The sequence below is a fragment of the Armigeres subalbatus genome, chromosome 2, assembly GCF_024139115.2.
Source record: "Armigeres subalbatus isolate Guangzhou_Male chromosome 2, GZ_Asu_2, whole genome shotgun sequence".
In the NCBI taxonomy this organism is placed as follows: domain Eukaryota; kingdom Metazoa; phylum Arthropoda; class Insecta; order Diptera; family Culicidae; genus Armigeres; species Armigeres subalbatus.
In genome coordinates, this window is record NC_085140.1 from 446,111,502 (window position 1) to 446,117,529 (window position 6,028).

A 6,028-nucleotide genomic window follows, 5' to 3' on the forward strand; every position below is an offset into this window, starting at 1 on the left:
CACACAAGATACATACTCATGCAATGGCGGACATAGAAAATCTTTCAATTAATAACTGAGGAAATGCTAATAGAATACTAATTTGAAAAGCAGGTCAAGTTCCAGTTGGAATGTAGAACCATTGAAGAAGAAGAAGATTATAATATTTTTTCGTAGTATATTAAATATTCCTAGTGTGTAATTGAGCCTTTCATTTAAATCAATATTCTTCCTGGGTTAGAATTGAATTGTTAGGATGAGAAATGAAAATTAGTCGAGCTTTTCTCTACATCATCTATAGTAGTTTGACCGATTTGCAAGATTGTTCGCGTTTAATTTGTTTAATTTGTCACAGAGCGGCTTCTTAATTTTCAGTTAGCGGTATGCACCGGTCCGAATATCGTCGGTGGCGGCAGTTGAAAGTATTTCGGTCGTTTTCAACGTCAATTTGCGACATATATAGGGAAAGGTGGTCGGCTGTCGGCACCCTTTTGTTTTTGGTCCATAGCTTTCGTCCAATTGCACAATGTGGTGATATTTGAATGCCAGAGGAAGCCAATAGGCATTAGCTAATAAATGATGGAGAGATTTGTTTTATTTCATCTATTGGAAAAATTTTGTCAACAATTTTGTTAGGCGTTGATTTTATGCCATTTCGAAAAAGGTGGTCGTATGTCGTGACCCTAAAAAACACTCAAAATGAAAAACTATGAAGTGGGAGCGTTATGGCTGGAAAGATCAAGATTTATTGTGTCAATAGCAGCGAAATTTATTACATTAAAGTATATTATACACATTTTATCAAGATTTCAAAAATTGTTAGTTTTGCTAACAACCTGGCTTATAGCCTGAAATTAGGCAGTAAACTTATGATTTCCCTTGATAATCACCGGGGTGCCGACAACCGAAATAAGTAAAAATTGAAAATAATAGTTAAACTGCGACCGCTACTGTGAAATGCATTTATGAATCACAATATAGAGTAAATTTGCTTTGTAAATACATAATGCGCTCGCCATTTCGTTTTACTTCGGTTTATAACACTAAGCAAATGACAAAAAAAACTTTGGAGTGGGTTTTTACTTGACAAAAAAAGTGTTTTCTTCATGGTTTTCTCCGTAAAACGAAACAAAGACTTCTATATGCTTCGGAAATGGACACAACAAGGTCGTGCTTACATAGCACACATAAAGCAAATGTCAGAATGACCACATATGTTTTCTGTCAAAAGTTACGACGGGGTGCCAACAACCGACCACCTTCCCCTACTATATACAGATTTTTCTTTTACACCTTTTAATGTACACATTTGAGCATGAACTAAAATATCACAGCATTGTATGTGTTTGGCAGAAACCACAGATGTGATGAGATATAATAAAGAAGTACCTAAAAGAGAAGCTGACACCCGTCAGCCATAAGATTAAGATGGGATCTCATGTACCAAAAAATATTAATAAGAAAGCAGAGTCCGAGTTCATGAATACATTACGCTAAATTAGAACGAGTAACTTTGGAGTGCTATAATATGCATTTGAAGTTAGCTAAGGATAATCCGGAATCATTCGACCTGTTTTTGAAGAAGGTAAAGAGGGCAGAAGAATGTGAATCAGATCGGAAGAGGAGACTGCACAGGACAAAACTGAACAACTTGCGAGCGAAATCAGCAGAGGAAGTCCGTATTGACAAACCCACCGTACAGATCATCAAAGGATTCGTCGTGAACCGTTCGACGCAGCAGTTTACGGAGGAACAACTAGCCCACCTCAACAAGGGACTGGAGTATGCGATTACACAGAAATCGGACGTGGAACAGATCATCGTGGACATGGAGTCAGCGATTTCCCGAAACATCGAGCAACAGGATCAAAATACAGCGCGGAACATCGTGGTAAACGCCATCAAAGAAGGACAGCACGGGACAACGAACCATGCCGAGAGGAGAATTTTTAAGGAGCTTAAGGAAAAACCAGTATACTACGTAAAAGCCGATAAGGGAAATGCAGTAGTGGTAATAAATAAAGAGGACTACGACGAACAGATAACAACGAAACTCAACGGAGGACCTTATAGACATTTGAGAGTGGATCCGCTACCAGGATTAATGAGACTTACGGACAAAACAATAAAGGAGTGTAAGGCGATCATCGGAGAAGCTCGAGTGAAGACAGTAAACCCGGTTCTACCTAGGATCAAAAGACTACCAGAAATCCATAAACCCGGCAAGGATATGCAAGAGATAATTGCATCAGTGGGTTCCCCTACCCAAAACATAGCCAAATGGTTGGTAAAGGAGTTCCAAAGTATGCCGAAACCATTCCCCAGCAGGTCAGTCATCAACACCCAGGAGTTCGCCCAGAAGCTGTTGGAATCAGGACACATCGAAGAAGAGGACATAATGGTATCATTTGTCGTAGCGCCATTGTTCCCTAGCGTTCCAGTGAAAGATGCTCTAAATCTTCTAGAGATTTGGCTGCTATCACAAAGGACGGAAGCAACATCCGTTATCAACGTTTCTGATTCTGCTTATTTCTCCTTTATTGTGACCATTTTTGAGGATGGTGTTCTCCAAAAAGGTCTTTATACAAAAGAAGGTTGATCCGACAATCCGATATGAACTTTCTTCAAAGCGCAAAACTCAATCGTAACTAGCAAATTTGATAGCGTGGCGGAGGAAGATGATGCAATTAATTTGAACGGGTGGAATCACTAACAGCAACCAAGCTACCACGCTAAACCCGATACCGCCGAAACAATCCATTTTCGCAATTAACTCTTTCTTTCCATAAAATTCCAATTTTCTTTTCCCAATGCGTCTTTCCAATAACTAACTGCATCCAAACGCTTGACAGCACCTTGCGTTGAAATTGCCCGACCGCCGACCGCCTTCGTGCTGCTGTGTCCGCTCCGCTGCATCGAATGTCGAACCGCTTTTTGTGCACATTTTATTTGCACCCATATCAGAACACAAAGGGGTGGGACTAACGGGCTTAATTTATTAAATACAAGAAAGCTGCTTTTCGACGCGCGAGACCCATTTCGATCGGGATTCCGCAGCAGACAACGGACCTTTCGAAGAATGACAAATTCTAAGAATCTTATGAAATTTTCTCGCAAGATTCTGAATTTGGTTATGAGCTGTTGGTTATCTAAGATGCGTATTGTTGCGAAGAGTAACAACAGAAATTTGACTCAAGACGAAGTTTTTTTTACATATTACCAAACATTATCTTTCGACATCTGTCTGTCCGAGCGACGTTCTACGATGGGTGGTTGCTGTAGATAGTTTCCACAGAGGTGGCGTCTTCATTGATTTTATACAAAAGAAGGTTATCCGAAATAAACTTTCTTTAAAGTACAAAACTCAATCGTAAATAGCGAATTTGATAGCGCGTCGGAGAGAGATGATGCAGTAGATTTGAATGGATGAAATCACTAACAGCAACCAAGCTACCACGCCAAACCCGATGCCACCGAAACAGTCCATTTTCGCAAATAACTCTCCATAAAATGTTGGTCCTGAGAAGAACCAATTTTATTTTCCCAATGCGCCTTCTGTCCAATAACTAACTGCATCCAATCGCTTGTCGACACCTTGCGTTGCAACTGTCCGACCGCCACTTGATGATTTTTCGCTAAGCCTCCAAAAGTTGAAATAAATTTTCAGCATTGCCACCCACTCCGTGCTGCTGTGTCCGCCCCGCTGCATTGAATGTCGAACCGCTCTCTGTGGAATCCCGATCAAAGTGGCTCGCGCGCGCCGAACAGCAGCTTTCTTGTATTTAATAAATTAAGCTCGTTAGCCCCGCCCCTTTGTGATCTGATATGGGTGTAAATATAATGTGCACTCATAACGATTAATGAAGGGGCGGGGCTAATGGAATTACTTCATTAGAAATAAGAAAGCTGCTTTTCGGCGCGCGCGAGCCATTTCGATCGAGATTCCGCAGACAACGGACCGTTCGAAGAATGACACATTCTAAGAATCCTATGAAATTTTCTCGATTCTGAATTTGATTATGAGATGTAGTTTATCTTAGATGCGTATTGTTGCGAGGAACGACAACAGAAATTTGACTCAAGACGAAGTTTCTTCATATTGCAAAACATTAGCTTTCGGCATCTGTCTGTCCGAGCGACGTTCACCGATGGGTGGTTGCTGTAGATAGTTTCCACTGAGGTGGCGTCTTCATTGATTTTATACAAAAGCCACCATTTTATACAAAAGAAGGTTGATCCGACTATCCGAAATAAACTTTCTTCAAAGTGCAAAACTCAATCGTAAATAGCGAATTTGATAGCGCGTCGGAGGGAGATGATGCAATAAATTTGAATGGATGGGATCACTAACAGCAACCAAGTCCGCTCGGCTGCGATCGCTTTGGTGCGTCCGCTGTGCGTGAAATCTTGCTCAAACTGAGGATTAGATCCAAACCCGCAAATGATTGATTTTTTATGTCTGTGCTAGTGATGCATGTTCGAGACTGGTTAGTTTACCCATTGCTAAACATTTTATCAATTATCGATAATAAACAGTTGAAAAATTCTATTTTCATATGAATACAAAGAAGCGTTGACTCATCCTTGATCGAATGGTCTAAAAAAAATTAAAAATCCATTGAGAAACGGCTGAGATATTAAAGTTTAAAGTCTATCATATTTTCGTGACGGTCCCCGATTTTCGCAATCGTTAAGTGTACCCCAATATAGAAAAGACAGACGTAGTCCTACGTCAAACACGATAAGGGATTACATTACGAATTTAGATCTTAGGTAGCAGAGCATGTGTATAAGTAAATCACCCAATTACGGCGTCAAATATTAAAATCTTAAGAAATGTCTCTTCCCCATGGAAACTTGATGTAACTGAGAATTTGGAAAACTAGCGACAGGTACAAACAGCGCTGTTGAATAAGGATCAGGGAAACGGCAGCTCTTGGCTCTTCAAGTTTCTACCTAAGCAATAAGGGAATTAACTGTATCGAAAAGTGGTCAGGCAGTAAGAGCCAATAAATCAGCCGTTTTCAACGGATTCTGGAGATTTTGGTATGAATCGAACACTTAGCTCTCTAAGATTTCATACAACTATTGTAAACAACTGATTAAATGCATTTAACTATTGGAAATCCAATTTCGACAGGTATTGTTGAAATTTCACTTTCACACTGAATTGCCTGCATTTCTGCTATATCCATCCGCAATGAACATGCACAAAATAATTGTATTTCGCATCCACTATGGAACTATACGTAATTCTACGTTCAATTTGCGGTCGTGTCTTTAATACACAACCTCCTACTTTTTCTTATTTCACAATCATTTTATGCACATACTTTGGTGTCTACCTTCCTTATTACAGCATAACCAAAGCATAAAATGATAACTCACCACCACACTTTTCTTCCTGTTCTGAACGCTCGTTGCATTAGCACTCAATTTTGCTCTTTGAAGAACAGTGCTTCCAGCAAAAATAAAAATCGGTCGCGCGACGCCTCTACGCGTGGACTGAAGCGCATCGTGTTTACAAACATTCCGGTGTATTTGGGGTTTCATGGGTGGAATAAATGGTGGATTTGTTGATGCTGTCTGTCTCGAACATATGATTATGATAAGGAATAGAAGTTCGTGTTGTGTAAATTGATGAATGAAATGTCGGGGGCGGTTCTGTTACTTTAGTATACAATGGACCCATCAGGAGCAATTAACCTCGGCCTAATCCGTCACTGTCGTAACCAAGATGAATACACAGCTAGGTGTTGCAATCTGTCAAGTTTATGGACGAGAAGAAGGCGGGGGTGAAAAATTCATTTTCGGTGCAAAACATAAACAAACCGGCTGGCTCTCCCATACTAAAATCCAAGATGGCTGAATCGTGAATTTGGCAGATAGACTAACGCAAAATGAACTCCCCCAAGAAATTATGACGTTTGAGCGGGTCGCATAATGAACGCAAAATGAACTTTTGTTCGAGAAGACGACCCGCTCAAATGTCAAAATCCATCGGGTGAGTGAATTCGATGAACCCCTGCATAAGTCTATTGGAACACCT